This window comes from Lepisosteus oculatus, chromosome 5 (genome assembly GCF_040954835.1).
Source record: "Lepisosteus oculatus isolate fLepOcu1 chromosome 5, fLepOcu1.hap2, whole genome shotgun sequence".
Classification (NCBI taxonomy): Eukaryota; Metazoa; Chordata; class Actinopteri; order Semionotiformes; family Lepisosteidae; genus Lepisosteus; species Lepisosteus oculatus.
Genome location: NC_090700.1, coordinates 53,426,814 through 53,449,131, shown reverse-complemented (window position 1 = coordinate 53,449,131; position 22,318 = coordinate 53,426,814). Strand labels below are relative to the sequence as shown.

General features: G+C 38.1%; 1 long non-coding RNA gene across 4 annotated transcripts in view; it reads right to left on the bottom strand.

Moving 5' to 3' along the window:
• Window positions 1-944: 944 nt before the first annotated feature.
• LOC138239155 (uncharacterized) overlaps window positions 945-22,318 on the bottom strand; it is a 47,434-nt gene continuing 26,060 nt past the window's right edge. The window contains exons 2-7 of one of the 4 annotated variants that reach the window (XR_011189583.1): window positions 12,876-12,933; window positions 11,832-11,984; window positions 11,319-11,432; window positions 8,793-8,903; window positions 2,955-3,022; window positions 945-1,286 (exon numbers count right to left, since the gene is read on the bottom strand). This is a non-coding gene — a long non-coding RNA (uncharacterized lncRNA). Of the gene's footprint in view, window positions 1,287-2,954; window positions 3,028-8,792; window positions 8,904-11,318; window positions 11,433-11,831; window positions 11,985-12,875; window positions 13,454-22,318 lie in introns of those variants that run through there. The other 3 variants (XR_011189584.1, XR_011189582.1, XR_011189581.1) reach the window with 3 other exon arrangements.

Below are 22,318 nucleotides of genomic sequence, written 5' to 3'. Positions count from 1 at the left end.
AATATGCAAGCTGTTGGTCAAATGACTTATTACAGAGGAATGAGATCCCACTCTGTATTCTCAGCAGTCAAATTCTGCAGAATCTTAGGCCATTTCTTTTTTGCAAGCTTTATGTAGACCCTTAAAAAAAGCTTTCTTCATGCAATGAAATGCAAAAACATCTGATATGGTTAAAATAGAGCTCATCTGTATGCACCGACACACATATATGCTGTTTCTAATTACAGTAAAAACTAAATTTCTTCTGAGGTTCTAAACTTGTTTTTTGGCCTCAGCAAAGTCTAATTATCATATTATCTTAAAATAATGATTGTATCTGGGAATGCCCCTTTGCAATTCACTCTAAATTCATGCGATTTCAATTAGAGTCCTAATTTACAAATCTTATGTACTGTAGATAAGTTATACATACATTCATACAGTATACAGTATATGTCGACAGACAGTTGGTTTTAAAAATCCAAAATTTTTCCCTAAGCATTTATTGTTTCTTCTTGGGGAAGACCACAGTGTAATGTGAATGTATTCTTAATAAAATCTGTCCATTTAAATAAAAATATTTATTTAGGGGCTTTAATAGGCTCCAGATCCAAGGCAGCCCTGTATTGATAAAGTGGTTTGAAAATGAATGGATGGATTTATGGCCTATATTATGTCTTAAAACTCAGATTTAAAGTATTTAGAATGCTGTGACACAGAACATCGCACATTGTGAGTCTTCCTCTGTCTCTCTTTCGGCCTGTTCTCTTTGGTTTCAGAGAGTCAGTCCACCCATTAAGAAACCTAGCTGTTCTATCGTGTGCGTTAAATTGAACAGAACAAAGTGGTACACCAATGACATATGCTGTCCCCAGGTGCTCCCAATAGCTTTTTTTCTTGTAGAGATCGGAACACGCAGCGAGATGGCATAATTTGTTTCCAATTAATCCTTAAACTGCAGGCTATTTGGTCATGAATACACACGGCTTTAATGCAATAAATCTATATGCAGATACAAGAGACAAGCAAGTCACACTTGAGGGAAGAGAGTCTGTTAATCCATATTTGTCAATCAAGGGAAAAGGAGACCTACCCCAGCAGGTAAAGCTTCCTTCTGTCAATTCATATTGAGTTCTGACACTGAGCCGTCCTGAGCTGTGAGGCAAGAATTTGATGCCTATGGAACATAGTCATCCACTTTGAGAAATGATTTGAGACAGCAATATTCTTATTAACCGTGCCAGCCATCTATTGGATACCACCAGAGAGATTGGATTTTCAGTTCATCTGTTTTGTGGGGTTGGTTTCTGCACAGTAAACGACAGGAAAGAATGTTACCCTATATATTTGCATCAAACAGTTTAAATAGGCCTGCAAAGAGACAAAAGGCAAGAGATAATAATACATCACTGACCCTTTTCTGGGTGGTGTTTTTTAAAGGTTCAGCAACAAAAAGTAGGGAAAAAGTATGTTGCTTGTTAGAAAGTGACATCACTGCCAGCATTATTTTTAGAATTATCTTAATGTTTATGTATAGTAAAACTGTGTGGACACACTTCTGAAAATGACCATCAAAAATATATTCTGAGATTGGGCTTTCAGTGATGATTCTAGTACAGAATCATAGGCCCACATTTCCATCAGAAAACTGAGTCTGATGGACCTCGCTCACTTGATCTGTCTTCTCCCAGGGTCAGCAGTGCTTTACATCACATTACGCAGCTTTAAGTGCAAGATTTGGAGGCAGATTGCCTGGCTATAGAAATGGCCTCCGTCTACAGAATAAAGATGCCTCCCTTTTGAAAGCCTTTTTCATTCCCCAGGATCTCGTCTCCCCCTGCAATCTGTCCTGCCAGCTCCCACGGTTTGTCTTTGGAAGTGATCCGTCCCAGAGCGTTTCTAAACCGCTGCAAGTTCACATCCCCCTGAGGGCCCATCAGGCCTGCCCACTGCTCTGCTCTCTTTGTCAGCCAAATGGATACCAATTAAATCAACTGTTCTCCAATTAGAATTTTGAAGAATTTATCTTGTTCAGTGTTCAAACTCCCAGGCCTGCCTTTCTTTCCCTCTCCCTTTTCATTCTTCCTTTTTTTTCCCCTGGAATCAGTTACCCAGAGAGTGAGAACAGTTATTTCCTGTAATATGATACTCCTGGGTTTTCAGTCTATCCATTTGCACAATATGTTAACAGGGAATTTGACCAAACATTTGGAAGATATAGGATGTAGGAGGTATTTTGCACAACAGTGCTTTACATAGAGCAATTACTTTTCTCATCCCGTAATTACATGGCAGGGAGCGGCTTATCTCTTTCTCACTTCATAAAAATGAATAAACAAGGCCTTGCACCTTGCATGGCCCCTGGCTGAAAAATCTCTTTAGATCCTCTCTTTAAAATGTTCCATTTCAAATACACCTGAAGCCAAGTAAAACTTGGTTTTTTTTTGTCCTTTTTCAAACATTATATGACACATACATCTGGTAAATCCATGATAAGTCATCAGTTTAAATAATTTAAAAAAATACAAAATTGTAAATTTTGGCTCAATGTCTTAAGTGTCAGTGATTGCAGGTGGAAATATATTGAGTTTTTTTGTATTTGTACAAATAGCAGTAATTCTAATTAAGGGCCTCTCCAGCAAAACAAAGGCCTTGAATATTAGGCAGGTATTAAATCAACCCAGTTTAACTGAAAATGGACTAAAATCTTGGAACCATTGTTCTAATTTAGTCACTACGATATGCTAAATAAAAGCTGACAAATCCTTTCCTTGTGATATTAGTTCCTTCTGCCACATCTTGAGGGCCTAATCATCCTCAATTAAAAAGACGAAGAGAGATTTAGGGAAAAGTTACAAGCAGTAGAAGGCCAGTCAGCTCATCTTGCAAATTCAAAATAATGAACAGGACGATTTTAGAAAATTCCAGGCCCACAATGAAGAAAACCTTCTGACACAAACTGCTTTTATTCCTACCTCAGGTGCGGGATTAGCTGTGGAGATGACGGGCAGCTCCGCTGTTTCATTTTCACATGCTGGGGGCTCTGTCCTTTGGCAGTGATCAGAGGGGAAAGAAAGGGACACAGAGTGAAAGCAACAGCAGCAGCTCGGTTACCTGCTGGCTGTTTTTTTAGAAGGGGATATCTTAATCTGGCAATATCTACCACTGCTTGCCTGGACCCTAGCCACATCATTATTGCCTATTAGTCTTGTTCAGAAAGTATGTTCCATTGTGCTCCAACAATTAGGCAACACCCCCCTCTCACCAATAGGAATCACATCCAGTTAAACAAACCACCCAGTCCAGCTTCCTGTGGAGAGGTGATTAAATTCCTCCAGTTTGAGTTTGCCACCACCCCTACATGTGTGGATGTCCCCCACCCCCCGTTTCTCAAGATTAATGAAGATTCCCATCTTGTTTTGTAAACCTGTCAAAACTCTGCCCCAGTCTTTGCGGCTCACCTCTCTCTGTTTACATTAGTCAGCTTTCCTCGCCCTCCTTCACGTCATAAACTCTGGGGTTTCGACCAGCACCCGGGGGTCAGAATGGAATTGTAATGGTGTCAGACTGCAGGAGAGGTTGTAGTGGGGCTTTGTTAATCAGATTAGCACATGCGGACTCTCCAGAGCCTGGACAGGGTAAAACTGAGAAATAACAAAGCTGACGGAGAGAGTTATTAGGGGAGCTATGTTGCATTAGCTAGTTATATGAAAAAGCCTGCAAACCAGCCCCGTAGTAGGGAAGGTAGCATTTTGTTTAAAATTATTAACTGTTTTTATGATGCTGTGCTGCCCTTTAAGGAACTGGCACTTAATTATGTAAAATGTACATTGCATGTGGTTTGCACCACCTTTGTTAAACATAAAAGCTAGAGTGGGGTTAAGAGCAGAGTAAATCACCAGGAAGTAAGAAAAAAGTATATAACTAACAATGCCAAGCAAAGGTCGGCTTGTGTGTTATATGGTTGTTACATGTATGTAAGAACTACCAAGATACTAGGAACATGTACTGTGGAAAAGGTTTGTAAGCATCACTGTCTTAATTACGATAATGAAGAAATATGCTGACATGCTATGATTTTATTGAAAGCAATATGCTGTACAGAAATGTTCCTCTAAAACATACATCATACCCCCTCCCCCAAAAAAAACAACAACATATCTCTAAATTCTTAGTACGCTACACAGGAAGCCGAGTCACCTGTCATATTAAGTCTGTATAAAGTACAGCATAAAACATGATTTAACAGCAAACAAAGTCTCGGGGTCAGTGTGGTCTGAGAACACCATGTAAAGAGTAGTTTAAAACAGCCCTTTCCTTTTCAGAAGCACGTACAAAGGAGTACAGTACTCAAAGTCCCAATCCCATGAAACCATGAAAGAGGAAAGCCAGGGGGAAGAAAAAAGTGGACCAGCTGGTAGAACAGAACTGAATTTTTCCTCTGATGTCAACAAGAGGGAAAGCCCATAATCCTGTTCATAAGAGCTGTTTATATGTAGTGCAATAACACTGTCATTTTAAGCATAACAAAATTATATGTTAAGTTGGAGTGGATTTGATAACATCTCCTAATTCTATTGTTTGATGTCATTGCTTTTCTCCCTCTATTTACTGTTTAGTCAGGCACAGGAGAAACTGCACTGAGACTGTGAAAAGGAGAAAACAAAAGATTACAGTTACTCTGGTTCATGAAAGCATATTTTAGTTAAAATTGTGGGATGTATAAACCTGACCTTAATAAAACTTATTGAACATATTGGCTTTATTCAAAGTTGCCCGGGAGTTATGACTACCATCTTTTAATATGAGACTTGTTAAACTGATTTGCAGTTGCTTTCATGAAGATATTAAAGATGCTGAGGTCTCAGTTTTAGACAGTCTATTTAGCCAGTAAAATCTGTTTAAATCCATTTATATATTGGTGTGAAATGTCACGTGTAATGAACATACCTCGAAATCCTGAATTACCCCTTACTCACAGAGCTTAATTTTTAAAATGACTTAATTTAAAATATCATATTATTTGTTTAATTTTTATTCATTTTAATTTAAAAGACAAAGTAATCTAATATTTAATATAAACTCTAATACTATACTTTAAATCTTTTAACACTATTTAATATCTAGCTTGAGAGAGCACACTTTAAAATGAAACCTGCAATATCTTTCCTTGCAGAAAGGAGGCTCTAATATGTGTTATCTGTGATGGTGGTAGAAGTACCACCAGCTGCAGAATTTAAAGTTGTTACACTTATTTATTAATTACGAGCACTCTATATTTCATGGCTAACATGAAAGCAGCTAACATGACAACTGAGAACATTAGTTTTGACAATGCCTACCACAATTTACTCCCTCTGTCTTGGTGACCCAGTGCAAATGTTTCTTACTTTGGGAATTAGAGAGTACACAAGCCATTTGCAGCTCTGCTCAGCTCTGGGTCTAAGAGATGACTGACTTTCATGGACAACTAAATGGTTGTAAAAATGTAATTTTAATATATACTGAAAATATAACTTCATCAGTGAACAGCCTATGAAAATATTGTGCTTATCGTTTTGAAACCTTTAGTGACTTTTAGGAAGGCCGTTTAAACATTTGGGACTCCAGAGTTTTGCACTTCCCCCTAACTCATATATGTTAGCCTGGCTATGCTCTTTTAATGTACGAATGATGTGCAATTGTTCTCTTGCTATAAAGGTCCTTTAAAGTCCATCACTTAACAAAGATGGTAAGTGACATTCTGATACAAAAGATTGACCTCTGTGACCTTCAGCAGGACCTGGACAGAGCTCTGTACGGAGAAGAGTGACAAGAAAGGGAGCCTTCATGAAACACTCCTCTTTTTCTCTTTGTGTCAAGATGGGAAATATGTCTCCACTTCTACAGCTGCTGCTGCTGCTGCTGCTGTGCTTCACACTGAAAATAAGGCAGTGAAAGTGGAAAAGATATTTTCTGTAATTTGCCAACAGACAGTGTCAATAATAACAATAATGAAACTCAGACACATTTCACAAAAACCCCCAGAAGATGATGCATCTTCTATCTCATGGGACTGTGAGTTTAATATTCACAAAAGGTTTTATTGCTAATTTAATTTTGTATTGTGTCTGAATTGGTGCAGTGCATGTCTTTACGGCAGTGCGAACTTTCACTCTGGGTTTACCTATGATGCTAGCTGCAACACAAATTAAATTACACTCCCTTTTTCAAAATGATTTTGTTTTTGACACCATTGACTCACCGATGATTTTAAAATAAAAACAACGAGCAGGTGTTATTTTATGAAGGAGGAAAACTGTAACAATAACTTATGAAAAAGGAAAAACAAGCCAATGAAAAGGAATTAATCAACTCTACAATAAGTGCTTGATCCTCTTCAGTGCGCTTTCCACAGAAGGGTAAGAATTAAAACATCATTGCACTGGCATCCACATAAATCAAATTGAAAAGGTCATGCAAGGATAAAGCAAGGAAGCAGAATATCTGAGTTTCAGGCAATCTGCCTATCTATAAATCTGTCTGTCTATATACATACATACTACTAATCTATCTAGATAATTCTGTTTAAGAGAAATCTGCTAACTAAATTACTATGACTGATTTCACAATGATTGAAACAAAACCATCTAAAAGAGAATTTTAATTGTGCTTCACATATATTTAGCGAAGACAAGTATCCACAAACAGCGCCCTTAATAGAGATAATCTTTGTGGCATAGCTCTGCCATAAATGGTGAAATGGGCCTACTACTGTATCTACAGTACGAAAAGTCTGTTTTCATGTTCTGTATAAGCCAACATGAAAACCGTCTTTTACAATTATAAATATATGAATATTAAATAACTGTATCTGTTTTGCAATGTTATAAAACCAAGCCATCTGAAGAGCCTTCTAGTTCTATTATGTCTATATTAAGTAAGGCTAAGCAACCAGGGACAGCTCATCAGCTTGTTATGTGTGCATCTTGACCAGTGAAACGAGCTTAATATGGTTGTTGTAAGAAAAACCCTTTCATGTTAGTGTGTTTTAAGAACAAGTAGCAGTCGCTGTGAAGGATGCCATATTTTGAAGGCATAAAATTAGATATGACTGTTCTCAATGATAGAAGGCAATACAAATCTATCGAAATGAGAGTAAAAAGTACCATGTACTGGGTTATCCAAGGAGAATTTCAGGCATGTCAAAATAACATCTGTCTTCAGATATCCATGGACTTACAAAAGCACACCCCCAGATTTGAACTAGGAAAATACTCCACTCAGGAAACTGCTTGATTTTTGCCTTTAATGAACCTAGGAGGGCTGCCCTTGTTATTCCAGCTGTTGTTTGAGGCAGCTTTTAAAAATGAGGAGGTATCTGATCATTCACCAGTGCAAAATACAGAAATAGGCTTCCATTGCAATGTCTTGATGGGAGTTTGGAGCCTAGCAGGGAAGGGCATTTATCTGGGGTCTAATCTTAACTAAAATAAAACAGAAAATTTGCAGGGGCTGTTTCTTGTTTGCCTCTCCTCCCTCACAAGTCCTTTAAATTACTGTGTTATATACAATAAACATATACTAGAGCATATACTGTAAATGTTTTTGGTCATAGAAATGGGAATTTGCCTGAACAATAAGCAATAAGCAAAGCAAAACGTGAGAAAAGAATTTGAAAAGAGAGATGACAGAGCGATGGAAATGTCAAAGACAGTTGACGAACATACTAAAAAGGCATAGTTTTTGTCTATTTAATAGGCCCCCCAACCATTAGCCTTTGGCCTGAACTGTTCCATGATCCATTCTCACATAAAACAAAATATATGAATTAACAATTAAGGTATTTTCCATTTACTACTGCAGGCTGAAAAACATTCAAACAACAAAAAAAGCCTTCCCATCCTGACGATTCCCACGCATGTTTCTTGGCAGAGAATCTCTGACAATCTCCAGAGGACTAGATTCTTTTCCAGGCAGTGAGTAACTTGTCAGGAAAGACCAGCGTTTCCCAAAGTGGAGAGGGTGAGAGTGAGAGTAACAGAAAGGAAAAGCCAGCTGAGAACGAGGGTGAGAACAAGCAGGAGAGAGACAGAGAGACAGACAGAGACAGTGAGAAATGGGAAGTCAGAAGAAGAGTGAGGGGGAGAGAAAAAAAGGGACAGAAGCAGGAGGGTTTAGGGAGAGTTGGAGAAGAGAACAAGGCACAGGCAGAAAGTAGAGAGGGGGGAATATGGGGTAGAAATGCACAGTGAATCTCTTCTACATGCTATTTTATATCAATATATGAGGCGAAGTGAAATCTGTATGAAATCTATAAATCAGTGGCCGGTTGTTAGAACAAGGCAGCAAGATGGGGTCAGCTGTGATCCATTGCATATCCAGAAGCCAATCAAGTTACCAACCATGCAGTCAACCAGATATCAATCTGTCAGTCCTATAGAGTTTCTATTGCTCAGTCTGACTGGAGAGTGACAAGAGTCCTCTTGCCTCACTGAGGCTACTGCCTTGTCACTCCCCAGTCCCGGCCTGAGTGGTTTGGGGTGAGGGAGAACTTGAGGTTTGTGTCAGACATTGAGAGACAACAGACAGCTTCTTTTCCAGAGCTTTTTATGAGCTCTAGACCTCCGACAGTTTCACCTCTTGGTCTATTATGCTATTCATTGCATTTGCTTAACACTGACAGTGATCTGGGGGTGGAGTGACATGGGGGAAATGTGACAGGGTTCATTACAGAGGGTGCTGTGCTTTGCGTAAAGATATACCAGTGGTGCTTATGGGCCACAGTCCTGTGCTGAAGACCAGGGCCAATTTAAATCAAAACGTTGACTCACCTGCAAGTCCAGAACTGGTGACTGATGGTGGCTTTCCAGGGGTCAAGTTGAAGCGACAAACCAGACGGTCATCGTCAAGTGGTGCGTTTGGACTTTCCATTTTCACAAGGTCTATGAAGGTGGGCCAAGGTCAAAATTACAATACAATACAAACTTAAAGAATCTTGGGAAAGACAACAAAGCAGCATATTACGAAATGATGAATATGTGTCAGGGGTACACAATTCCAGACCTGTAGGGCCATAGTGCCCCTAGAGAAACCATGTGCTCCTGCAGTGATGAGGAAGTAAGTTTTAATTTCATTTTCCACTCTCTTTTCCCTTGTGCAAAGAATTTTGAGGGATTCAGAGATTTGCATCCTGTCTCCCCAATGAGACTAGTGTTTTCAAGACTTCATATACAACCACAAATCGACAGGAAAGATCAGAACTCAACAAAACGCATGTAATTTTGTACAAATAATGCTATTCAACACATTCTGTCTCCCTAGTGAGACTGGTCTTTTTTCATACACAATCACAAATTGACAGAAATTATCAGCATTCAACAAGGATTAATCTAAGTAAAGAGGTCAACTGCAGTGAAAACCACTGGTGTGCAGATCCCCGGGACAAGGACTGGGAACCCCTTATTTACTGTAGGTCATGATATCTGGTCCTACCTTTAAGGTATAAGAATCAAATGGACAAAATGTACAGTTTGCATCTGTTCTTCAGCTACAAAATGACCCAGAATAACATACTGCAGACTTAAGGGATCACAATACGGATAAACTAATTTAGGATTGTCAACAGAGCCCATAATTTCATGCTGAATAGGTTTTTGATGTTGCCCAGTTATTAAACATAATAGAAGTATTAATTGAACATTAATTGATAGGTTGAAATTGACTGGCAATTTACCTGAAAATTCATGACAATACAAAGATCTTAAAATATCTAATGAATTGTTAAAAATCTGTGCTTGCATTTTGTATTTTTTGTCTTTTTCTGCAATCTGCAATTTTAAACTTTTACTTATTAATGAATATATAACTTTAATTTGCACACATTTGTCATATTGATCAGCTGTTCAATGCGTCTAATTGGAAGAAATAGGCTTAAGTGTTTCTTTTTTTAATGGGGGAGAGGTATAGCAAATTAGAGTCAAAATTTTTAATTAACAGAAAATGAATAGCAATATTAAAACATGAGTTACAGTAAAAACAAAGAATTAATAGAAATAAAATGTTCAAGATGTTTTATTTAAAAGAATGAATCATGAAATAGTACTTTAGTTGTACGCTGCCTTGTGCTAATTTGACAATTATTTTAAATCTATCAAAGGTTTAATTTAAAAAAAAAATCATTTATTCTCTTTGTATAAGGACAGCTTTAAAAAATCCTATTTTCCCTGTCTTATGCCAAAGAAATCTGCAACTGTATTTAGCTGCAAGAGAAAAAGACAACAATTAAGAGACCAAGTACTCAAAGAAAATGGCATGTCCATATTTACCTTTATGATATATTATTTACCTTATGCATGTATTTTTGTTTTATTTGCTAATGGATTCATGTTGTGTTAAATGTTTTATATATTGTGTTGTCTTTTACCTGCCTGCAAAGCAAATTTCCCATCTGGGACAATAAAGGAAGTTAGTATAGCTTTGTAAAGAGAATGAAAGTCTGACCTAAATTATATGTGTTATGGTAGTCAGCTATTAATTTGTTTTTTCTTGGTGGGAAGAGAAAGTTTGGAAAATAAAGTTAAGTAATGGAGAAGGAAAGCAATCAAATGTATTAAGTTTGGTGTGCTGGCTTGTCTAAAAAAGCTGTATTCGTCCTTGTTTCAGAACCCTTTCTTGATTTGAGCCGCCATCAAAGTGGAAGTGTAAAATGAAGTTGTACACACTGTGGAACTAAATTGAAAGCTGTTGCAAACTTGATGCAAGAGCACCTCAAAACCTGTTCAAAATTGTAATTACTAAAAGCTTTCCAGCTACTTTCTGTAGAACACTCATGCCATTATTCTTGTTACATTTAGGTATTATTCTTGTTTAGGTATGTGTACTACTTATGACAACAATGCATGGCTAGGAATTGACAAGTTAGGTCCCTGTGGAGCTTTGTGAAATTTACATGTATTACTTATATGACACCTTGATGGCAGAGTGACCACATAGTAATTTACCCTTGTCAGACCTCAGAAGCTACACAAAGCAGGACCTGGTCAGCACTAGGATGAGAGGCATCTAAGAAAAACCAGCTTGCTGTGGTAAATGGTGTCCCCTCCGGAAGAGAATTTCCAGTCCAGTGCCCCAGTAGGGTTACAGGGGACACTGTGATGTTTGAAGTACTATCCTCCTGATGAGATGTGAAGCCAAGGTCCTGACAACAGTTCATTAAAACCCTCGTTACAGATGGCACTGTTTGAAAGAGTGGGTGTATTAACCCCTGTGTCCTGGCCACATTATCTTTGGACTTGCACAATCTGGCCACCTCAAAGTTCCCCTTAATTTAATTAATGAAATGAAATGATTCTTCTCACCCTGATCTGCTGTGTAGCGTAGCTTCACCCAGGCGGGGGCTGCACTTCAGTGGGCGATGAAGTGGGAACCCTCCTATATGTAAAGTGCTTTAAGGGCCTTTGAGATGAAAAGTGCTTTAGAAAAGCAAGGAATTATTTTAAAATAATTAGTACACTTCACCACAAGGTCTATGAGTATGAATGTAGAATTTCTTCTTATTAGCCTTTCACTTTTTTCATTTTCATATTCAATGCAAGAAAAAGATGTAAGGGGTTTTCATTTGGCACCAATAAATGACCAAGGCGAGAAACAGTGGGCTAATTTCCTCTACTCACAGTCAATGGCGATTGAAGGAAAGAATACTTTAGTTTGTCTTTATTAAGCAACAAGCAGGTTTAATCAACGGGAAGCATGCTATGTGCTTTCCTCCTTCTAATGTGCTATTAAGGTCTATTCAGAGTGACTGAACAATTGTCACATGAGGTGGAGAAGCACAAAGTAATCAATGATCGTTAAGAACAGTAATTAATCACCTTGCCATAGCAGGTTGCGGCCCAGGGCCCCTTGCTCTCCAGAAGACACTGCTGTAGTAAGCTGTAGTGATGTGCCGGTCTCAATGCTGGGCAGGTCAGGGCACAGTTAATACACCGTGTCTTCTCATCTCAATCACAAGTGGAGAATTCATCCTCGTTATCCATAAAAGCATAATTACAACACATGTGATAGCAAGTAATCAGTGTATTTTTATATATCTTAATATATAACATGGATTGTATTCTGTGCATTCTCCCATTTTTTCAATTACTCTGTAGCATATTTGTTTAATGATTTTATGGGTAACACAGGTACGTCACTCAACTTCCCCCTAGTTAATTCCAGATAGAGGCAGTTTGTCATGAAAGAGACATGGAAAATGGTGACTTTGTCCACATTGTGAAGTCATTATTCCTTATTATGTGAAGCCTGTAGCATAACTAGAATGTTCCTTAATGTACAGACCTTCAGACCTCCTCCCTTTTCAGGTTTTAACTAGTTTAGGTCTAATGACCCATAAAAAAATATTATTAATTTATTTTTATTATTGTTCTTATTAAAATGAAAACAAATGTAGTTCCCCTCCAGAATTTATTTGACCATCTATAGATTATACATTCCTAGAGAGAAATATTGAAACTTAAAAAAAAAAAAAATCCATAAGACATTCATTGGCTATGTATTATCAATCTCAGAAATATAATAAATATTTGTTCCACTGGAACCCATCCAGGAACAGTACAACCACTTTATCCAAGAACAACAAGGATTAAAGAAAATAAAAGTGGGTCACCCAAGGATACAAATTAATGGTCCATCTTAATCTCAAATAAAGGATATCATGTTTACCAGTAAATACGTATTTCTAAGTGTTAGGAGAGGAAAAAAAAGAGTGAGATCCCAATATCTTTTCACAAATAAGGGCCTCTACATTTTTAAACAGTTTTTCATTTGTTATTTGGTTGCTCTGCAGCAGCACAAGCTTGACAACAGTGAGTCATACTCCCAATCAAGGAGTTGATGAGTTCTTGTGGGATACTTACTTGTCCATTTGTCTCCCAGGGCAGTGACCAGCTGTGGAATGTTTCCAAAAGGGTGTTGCTGGGAACAAACAAATCTCACAGGATCATCTCCGATGTGTAAAAGAGAAAATAAGTGAAATTCCAGACCAAAACCATCCTGGTTCTAGGTTATGGAAATCATCCAGTTTCTTGGTTTTCATCCGTGGGAGTCATTGACCAGCCTGACCTAAGCCTGCGTGTGAGTGTTATCATTATCTACAAGAAAACACCAGCTCTGATCAAAATCAGTTCGGCCATCTATGATCAAGGCTTCCTATGACATTACTAAGCCACACCTATATGTGCGTCGTACAAAGAAAATATCTCAGAGAGGGCTAGGAGCTCTCCAAATGTGAATCATATTTTAAGAGCGAACCATGCTTTTGGAGACAGCATAACTCAAGTGCTCTGTTATCATGAAGAACAGATAATCTCTACTGAAATTGTTTCTGTGAAGATGCACAGATAACTAATCCCTTTCCTTTTGCTGCATCATACTACAGTCATTTATTATTCATTTCCTTTGCTCCTAGGATGAGCAAAAATATAGAAAATGTACATGACTTGCAAGCTCAAGGGATAAATGTATAGGCAGAATTAGGTAAACATAAATAATTAAATAAGAAATTAGAACTAAGTAAATTAATGAGGTTACATTGAAGATAACACAAGTAATGTAAGGGCCATGCCATTTCAGAGTGGACATGGTAAGAACTGAAATAGCATACAGCATGAATACAGAGCAGTAATGCAAGCACCCTGTTGCTATGTATTACAGTACGTGTTTACAGTGAACAAGTGCAATTAGAAAGTTACATTACCATTTTGAGAATTTAAGACATTAGCGGGGAATACAATAAAGGTGTTGTTGAAGGATGTAGTTAAGAGCTGAGAGATCACAGGTGCTGTTTAATCACTCTTGAGATGGTGCTGAAAGGTGTTTAGGTTCTGTTTCTGTTGGAAGTTCATTCCATCACTGATTGGAGAATGAATGAGCTCTGGAAACAGGAATATGGAGAGGAAGAGCACAGAACGTATCTAAGAAGATGAGGAGATGAGACTAAAGTCTGAAAATAGAGAGAAGCTGAGTGGCTGGAAACAAGACATTTTGAATCAAATCCCGCAATAGGGAGTCAGTGACTCAGTGATTATCAGTATCTTGATGAAGTCTTTTGGTAAAGTAACTATTGTCTCCTCTGCAGAAAACTAACAGAAACCCTATTGCTAGTAGATTGGAAAGATATGCATCCAAAAGCAAGGAAGACCAACTGAAGACCAATCTAGAATTTTGCCTAAATAAGGCACTGACACATGGATAATCCTCACCAGAAAGCAAAAATTGCTGGTCATCTATGGCAGTGATTGAAAACTGATTATCTTGGATTCAAAAGTCCATCTCTGGCCTCTAAAATGGAAAGTGATCACACTTTGGGTGGCATTAATTCCAAGTGTCCTTGTAACTGGCTGTTTGTTCATCAGATTGTATTTTTTTACATGTAAAATGCCTGCAAACACCAGGATGATGCCAACACACCTCAATTCCTCAAAGCAAAGTGCTTTCATATTTGATACTTCCTGATACTGCCATCTCACATGTACAGCAACCTAAAACAAACACATGGCAGCTGATGAGTTCTTTGGTTAACAGCATAGTTACAAACTGTGTTTTTTTAGTGTTAAGTACAAATTTTATGGGTGGTCTGCAACATCAGCTCATGGATCTCTTTCTGCCACACTGAAGGAGAGAAAGGTACAAGAAGAGAGAAAAGGCAACCGGCTCTTTATGTCTCAGTGGTTCGGTCTTAAAAAAAACTGTTCATATTTTTTATTCGCATAAGACATAACAGTAAAATAACATTTTGTATTTTAAAATTGAATCCAACCCAATTTGGTATCTTCAGATGTTTGGTTTTAAGTCTCAGTTTCCGGGAAAGACTCCTGTAACTGAAGGGAAAGAAGCAAGACTAAGATAGTAATTCATGCTGATAAAAGCCAACATCTACTGTGCAATCTTTGTTCAGAGATGTTCTTGTCTGTGTTTTGTACTTGAATGTTTTGGGCTTCCTAATCTTAATGTTTGAGCATATTTTTAGTAAGAGACCTTCTGCAGTTTCTAAGCATAGCCTTGAATAAACCTTGGCAAATGACCAAGTCCACAGTATTTACTTTGAAATATATGTGCCTGTTAGGAGCCTCTCATTTTCATGTTACCTACTGTATTTGTTTCCCTCTGGTTTTTTTTCCAGTCTCTGGGGTCTTTAGTGCAACAATGTTGTTTCCTATCATTTGAAAATTAAAATTAAATACGATTAATACAATTTTTTACATTTTTAAAAAGTGTTTGCAAAAATTATGGTAGAATTCCACATAAATTATGTATCACTCATATTGACTAGATTTATAAACACAACTTTAAGTGAATAAATAAAGTTCTAATTAGTGATTTAATGTACATCTGTTTCAGCAAACATTTTGCGTAGTTGAAGGAAATTTAAAGCTATTTCTTGGTGAGGTGCAAAAGTGTTCAGGCACATTTCTGTCAAAACTTATTTCCTGCTAAAAGTGCCAGTGTACAGGGCAGAAAACTTCAGTTTTGCAAACTTTCCTTTTTAATGACATTTCTCTGCTTGGAAGCTGTTGAGTGACTTTATTCCATTATTATTCTGTTAAATCTTGTCGTTTGCTCGCTGCTGTCTGTAAAAACGGAACTGGGTGGTCCACCTCCTTCTGCATCTGTCTACTTTTTGTCTTACCCCACAGTAATATGTAAGTGTCACTCTGCATGAGGTATTTATATGCATAAAATATATGTCAAATGTTTGACCTGATTTTTTTCTCTAGGAGTTTACACTGGAGTTTTTCAACTTTAAGCATTTTTTCTTTCCCTGTCCAAACCCACACTGATTAGGAATCAAGTTCCCCCTCTAGTGTCTGATTTGAACGTTTTGCATGCAGTACATTCATGATATCACACACTCAGATCACAAATGGAACAACACTAAAGCTTAAAAAAAAAGGATCCTACAACAAAAATAAAAATACCATCTTGAACAAAAAAAAAATATCTCTTTTAAGATATTTTTTTTTCTTCCTGGAGGTAAACCCAACTTTAAGAAAATTTAAGTTGGGTGTTCCTTTGGAGATTTAGTCCAAGAAGGTTAATCATTCTTAATCAAAAAAGGCATTGGAGTCCTGTCTCCAAATATTTGATTATTTGTTTTTTTTTCAGCATCAGACATAAGCACTTGAATATCTACACCTGAGAGAACTACACCTGAATCTATCACTGATAGATTTTTTTGTTAGAATTCTGAGCACAAATATACTATAGTATGTGGCAAGATAGATATGTCCATACTGTAACTATCTTATGCACATAACTAGTTTGAAGGCTGAGATTAAGATTAGGACTTATTTATGTGGCAATTGATTAGATGTGATTAGGGTTATGTTTTTCATGCATAAACACAAATAGTTCAAGTTGGGAGCTGTGTCAGCATGCATAGGCTGCAAAGGAAATATACAGTACCTGGGTATATAGTAGGGCTGTCGACAAACCTACAAGTGACGGTTTAACTAAAGTGAAGTATGCCACCAGTCTGCAAATTGATGTGATTTTATCCTGAGCCTCAATGAAACAATACTCTTAACTTCCCTTCATTTCAGCCCTCTTAAGAGTTCGATTGAGGTCTCTCAACATAAAGAGGAAGGAAGAATATCTGAGGTTCCAGTCTCCACCAGTTAGAGTTTAACCTATGTCTGTACTTTAATTGATTTATCAATTATTAATTAAGGCAAAATGCTTTTTTTGAATACCCACTTTAATAACTGCACCAGACTACGAGTGTTTTTTTTTCATATACACCTCCTACATTCATAAAATGCATCTTTCTGAAGGTTCAAAAAGTTATCTTCCTAACGAAATACAGGCTAATATCAGAGTGATGTCACTCTCTTAATGGTACCAAGGGATCCACAGCACTGCCCTTCGCTATGAGTCCTGCGGGTAGAAAAGAAAAGTACAGAATCATTTCAGAAAGAAACACCTGATGGGGAGATAAAGGCCTAATAAACAGATGTGGAAAGCCTTGATGTGTCAGACCCCTGTGCCAGGAAAAGCAAACTGAAATCCCAAGGAAAACAGAAACCTCCCTGGGCTCAAGGCCATTCCTCTAAGGGAGAAAGCAAAGGCTGTAACCCCAGACTATGGAATCAGCACTGGGAAAATTTGGTAAGAAAACACTGACCTTCAGTCATGTCTTCCAAGGAAGGTTTATTTAGGCAAAAAATTAAAGCAACAGGTTTTATCCCTACAAACTGGAACAGTGGGGGCGCTTTTAATTTCTTTGACCAGCCGACAAAAGCCTAAGATCAGCTTAGGCTGCTTGTTATTTCCACCTGCTTCGGGATGACAGACTTTTATGTGGCTATATTTTTATTTTTAGCTTATCTTCTGCTTTCTATACCTCAGTTTGAAATTAGCCCTGAAAAAAAGCAACTTGGCCTTCAAATACAACTCTCAAAGCGGCCTGGGAGAAATGAAGACAGCAAAGCACATGTCCTTCCCAAACAGGCCATCACACAGCAGAGGCATGGGAATTGATGTAGGATTTGGTGCAGCAGACAGCAGCTGGGATGGCGGTCCTGTGCTCACAGACCCCTGGCCAGCCACATGGAGTTGCGTTTGCGTGGCAACCCCAGGAAAGCCTGACTCAGCCCAGTCCAATTAGCCCTGATAGTGCTTGTCCAGTTGTTCAATTGTGCAATGTCCTTTTGGAGCTCCTGCCCATAACTGGACAGAGACATAGCCCATATTATGACTTTGGGGATTTGTGAGGCTTATAACTTAAACTCTGAGTGGAGATTTTTAACACTTTGGCCATTTTTGGAGTACCCTGGGAATACAGAACGTAAAATTCTTGTATAATATGTATTTCCGTTACTTGATACATGCATGAAGCCTTTTGGAGTTGTGCGATGCAGATAAGCATCTGAACTGAAATATTGTGATGAAATATTCTAATTTTTAAAAGATTACATGCTATAGAAGAACCGTGAAGTAAATTGGGTCAAATGCTTTATATCAAAACCCATTTCCTATAAGGTTGTTGGACTGAAAATCATAGTATTTTAGCATGGGATTAATAGAATACTCTAGTGCTCATATCAACCTGCAGTACAGGATCTTGCCTTAAAATCTGTTAGAGAATGATGTGCTCATGCAATCTGCGTTCAGTGAAAACACCACAGAAATGCATTTTCCTGGACTTTGTTGCTCTCCTTTTACTGCCACTGGGTGTCCTCAAGCTGTAACAGCTCCTTCTAACATTTTAAATTAGTATGAAAGGCTATGGACATTTGATGAAAAGCACAGACATATAACTGTACTTTTATACTGATTGTTACACAGTAGCTTTGGTCTTTTAGATTCTTGGAAAAACTCAACTATTGTGGATATCCATCAAGGATTTATGTTGTTCTGTCATTCATATTTGTCATTTTCTGCCTCATGATCTGTAAAAACAGTACCTATGCAATATATGTTTTTCCCTTCGATACAGACATAGAACGCTATTTGATAAAGCCGATACAGGTGCTCAGAGACACAGCAGAAAGGGGCTCTTATCTCATGTCAGCCCTGTTATAAAAGCTTTTGTTTTCTTAAGCTGTTAGTGCACACACAAGCAAGAGATGGTTACGCCAGATGCAGAATGTAAGAAATGTCATCCCAAAGCCAAATGGAAGCATTGCAAAGGGTGAAAGATAGTTTAAGTGTCCTGGAATTAGAAGCCTGGGATAACTGCACTGCTCCACAGCATTATTTTCTATAATAAGAACAAAGTGACTCAGAGGTCAGCTCTAAGTTTATTCCACTAACAGGGAGGAAACATATAGGTGACCCATGTTTTTCCACTTTGTGGGCTGGGGGTTTGTAAATTTGTACGTAGTGAGGAGGTTAATTCCTGAAGGGCAAAACCGTGGATTCAATTCAGGAGTCATTTCATCTCCCCTTCCCGTGATCTATTTTTTCTCCTTTTTTAAATTTAGATTACACAATGATGTGAGTACAAATAACGCAAAGGCCCCCGCTCCACGCCAAGCATGCAGAAAAGGGAAGAGAGCAGCAGCCCAGCGACTGGCGCACAAATCATCTGGAGCATGAACGCTCGGGATCGCCGCGGAAGAGAAAGGGGGAAGAAAAAAAATTAGAAAAATTTCAATTTCAAGACCATTATTATTTTCATTAATCATAGCTCTGCCGTCACCCCTATCCTTATGCTTTAGCGAGAGATCTATTATACGCTCCATTTAGCCCCAGCCATATTACCTCATATGTTTTCCTGGCTGACCAAATAAGACTTAAGAGATAAAACAATTTACTGTTCATTATGAGCCGTGTCACCGGAATCAATCTATTAACCTGTGTTAACTGGGCTGCGTGGCGATATCTCATGCTCTCTCGTCAGGAGAAGGAGAGAAATAGATATTTATATATTATAGATCTGTGGTCAGAAAGAGTGGCAGACATTTAATTTGCCTCGGAGAGGACGACTTTATTTTCCTGGTGGCCAAGGCTCCCTCTCTGCCTTCATCCAGCCCCTGACCTGTGAAAGATTCTAACAAATTGGCTTCTATTGTGGAGCCAAAGGTGCCTTCAATGAGGGAACGCTCCGCTGAGCCTAAAGCATGATGGGAGAGCGAGCGACAGAGCAAAGAGGTTGGCGTGATTGAATTAACCCTTGAGAAGAAGCACGCTGGGGAAAGAGAGGGTTCTTCTCTTCTGGTCAGTCTGGGAACAGGTGCCTTTTGCTGGGTCGATACTCTGGGGCGGTTCAGTTGAACCCTTTTTTCTGAGACTCAGCTTTTATTTTTATTTATTATTAATGACAAGAAATCCCACAATGTGATCTGCTTCATTAATAGTGCTCTTACAATCTTATTCTTAGACTTCTTTATTATGATATTCTCCAAGCTTCTGCTAAAATACTTATTTAAAAACATCTGAGGAGATTAAACTAGAAAATACAAGAACACAAAAGGAAACAGAAACCTGAGAATTATTAACTTTTTACTTGGAGGAAAACAAAATCAAATGAAAATAATACCTTTGTTTCCCCTCATTTAATACCACAGACGAATTCTCAGAAATTTGCAATTGTTCTCCAATGGAATTACTTTGTTCCAGGCAATTACCCATCTGCAGTATTTATCCTACCACAATTCTGTCGTTGGAATTGGCCATTCGAAACAATTCTCAGCAACCTAGCTTGAGTTGTGTCTGCCTTTTCCAGGTAGTATTTTAACGAAATACTGCCACATGATTTCAGATACTGTCTGTTCTACACTTTCAAGTGCTAGATCTCAGGATTGGACTGTTACCACTACGGTAGCACGCTACATTAACCCTTTAAGACAATAGTCCAGTCAGTTACTGCATTTTTCTACATTTTTTAGCTAGATTTTCAATTAACCCCTCCATGCACAGGGTATTCAATTTAACAGATATAAGACAAGGCAACGCGTGTTGATATATTGTGTAACCTCATCTTTTCTGCATCTTTATAACTTGAGATCTCGAACTCACACCAAACCTTCAGGAAACACATCAGTGTGTTTCTTTAGGCCTCTCGATATGGAGAATGCTCCCACCTGTGTGTGTACAGTGTAAACGTTTCATTAGGAATGCAGAAAGTTCTGAAATTCTGTGCAGCCCTCATGAATGAAAGACAGTGCTACAGCCACTGTGCAGCAATAGCAGGATTACCACCCCAGCATTCCTTTCTGAGACTGGCTTCTGAAGGTCCGTTCAGAAGGACACGTGTAATATACAGTACGTTGCGACCCCACACCTGCTGTGGATAGGATCTGACAGGTGAAAGGCTCCAGTTTGTGCAAAAATTGTACTTCTCATCCCACATCAACTTCAACCCCCCCCCAAAAAAATGAAAAACAAAAACAAACAGAAAAATCTGGAAGTCAAAAGTGCATTGTGACAAGAAACTGATGCTATTTTTGACCTTGTGATTAGTGTCATAAATAACATCAGATGGGAGTTCATTAAAATAATTTTGAAATTGTGCTAAACAAGCTGTGTCACTGAGGAGGCCTCCAGGCATGTCAGTACAGCGCCGATCTGGCCCCCCTCCCGCCCCCTTTCCACAAACATCTGCATCAACACAAACATACATTTACGACAACTAAAATAAAAGCTGCCTCAGGTGATATTTTATTATTTTTGATGAAAGGAGACGCAGATTATAACTCTGCTTTTAAAATCAATAACAGGATAAGCCTAGGCTGTATTTTGGTGTTTGCATTTTCTCATTGTACAGATTTTAATTGTGCCCTAGTCATAATACAGGGGACCAGAGAGAATAATTGCATGCTCCACACATGTATATGTCTTAACGTACACCTTAAATATGCGATTTAAAGATGAACGATACATTTTCTTACTCGGTTATCATTTTGTTCCTTGAACTCTACTTGAGAGATAACAAGGTTGTATTTTGCGCTGGCAAAAAAGATCTACTGTTTGCAGCAGAACAATGTTTTAAATGCAGCAGTAAAGGATGTGAGCTGCACAGTCTGCTCTGGAAGTCAAGATTAGTACTGTGAAATTCAAAAAGCTTTTGCGAAGGCATGAAATAACAGTACAATACCGAAGAATTCATGAAAAGACTTATCTGTGGGTTCATTTTCTTTACTTAGTTTAGTTGCTAGGAATACAGATTGCTAAAGGTACTGATAAAAAAATACAAATCTCACCTAATGTCTCACCCTGCACTACAATATCTCATATATTTCCCAAATGACCACACCCAACATCAATATAATTGGTTGTATGTTTTCATTCTTATTCCCTGTGTCATAAATCATGAGAAATGGGGATTACATGAAATTACAGATAACTTCTACTGTATGTGAATGTATCCCTCAAAAAGACTAGTCAGTGACCCTGTGTTCTCGGGCATTGAAAACTAGAGTTGGTGGCATTTTTATGGTAAGAACACTGATGTACTAAAATATTACAACATGGTGTGTCCTATAAGAGTGACCCACCAACCCAATGTACGAAGCAGTAAAGTAGTGGGTATAACCCAGTATGTGGCATGTCCCATATTTCCTGAGGACTATAAATAAGCAGGCCACAGACTTCGCTCATCGTGCTGATTGTGCAGTTTTATTGAAGATATTTACAAGAAATGAGTATTTGAAAATGCAGCTTAATATAACAGAATTTGTTTTGCAGCTTGCATGTTGCACATGTAACACCCTTGCATGTAATATCATCTTCATCCTACGTCAACTCATTGCTGCAATTGTTTATACCTTTAACTTAATAACACGGGTGTACTGCAGAAGACAACAGCACACCTGGCTATTGTGCTGCTTTAGACAACCTCAAGGGTTCGGAGGCTGGA